Source organism: Capsicum annuum, unplaced genomic scaffold (assembly GCF_002878395.1).
Source record: "Capsicum annuum cultivar UCD-10X-F1 unplaced genomic scaffold, UCD10Xv1.1 ctg44803, whole genome shotgun sequence".
NCBI classification, from domain to species: Eukaryota; Viridiplantae; Streptophyta; class Magnoliopsida; order Solanales; family Solanaceae; genus Capsicum; species Capsicum annuum.
In genome coordinates this window covers 1,210-1,891 of record NW_025852364.1, presented here as the reverse complement: position 1 = coordinate 1,891, position 682 = coordinate 1,210, and the positions used below count along the sequence as shown (strand labels likewise).

Here is a 682-nt window from a genome sequence, read left to right as displayed (position 1 = left end):
GTTGCTGAAGAAGCCGTCTCAGGTGATGTTCCTTATTGACTTGTGTTTTTCTTGCAACAAGTGTTTTGCAACTTGGTACTGAATTCTTTTATTCACATCTCTCTGTACAGGTTGGGAGAAGTCTGAGTCAGAAGCCGCGAAACTGAAAAATCACCTGGAATCCGTTACTCTTTTGAAGCTTACTACTGAAGACAGGGCATCACATCTGGATGGTGCACTGAAATTACATCTGGACGGTGCACTGAAGGAGTGCATGCGGCAGATACGAAATTTGAAAGAAGAACATGAACAAAAGCTGCATGATGTGATTCAGAATAAAACCGAGAAGTTTGACAAAATGAAGCATGAGTTTGAAGCAAAATTAGCTAACCTGGACCAACAGTTACTCAGGTCTGCAGTGGAAAATTCTGCACTCTCAAGGACTTTGCAGGAGCGTTCTAGCATGGTGATACAGCTCAGTGTAGAAAAAGCCCAAGTTGAAGCAGAAATTGAGATGTTGAAGAGCAATATCGAGTCATGTGAAAGGGAAATAAATTCTCTGAAATATGAACTCCAATTAACTCAAAGGAACTAGAAATTCGTATTGAGGAGAAAAATATGAGCGTACGGTCTGCAGAAGTTGCAAACAAGCAACACCTGGAGGGAGTGAAGAAAGTTGCAAAATTGGAAGCAGAGTGTCGGA

At 41.5% G+C, this 682-nt stretch overlaps 1 pseudogene; it reads left to right on the top strand.

Annotated features, from left to right (window-relative positions):
• The first annotated feature begins 110 nt into the window (after positions 1-110).
• Positions 111-682, top strand: part of LOC124892208 — a 1,363-nt pseudogene continuing 791 nt past the window's right edge.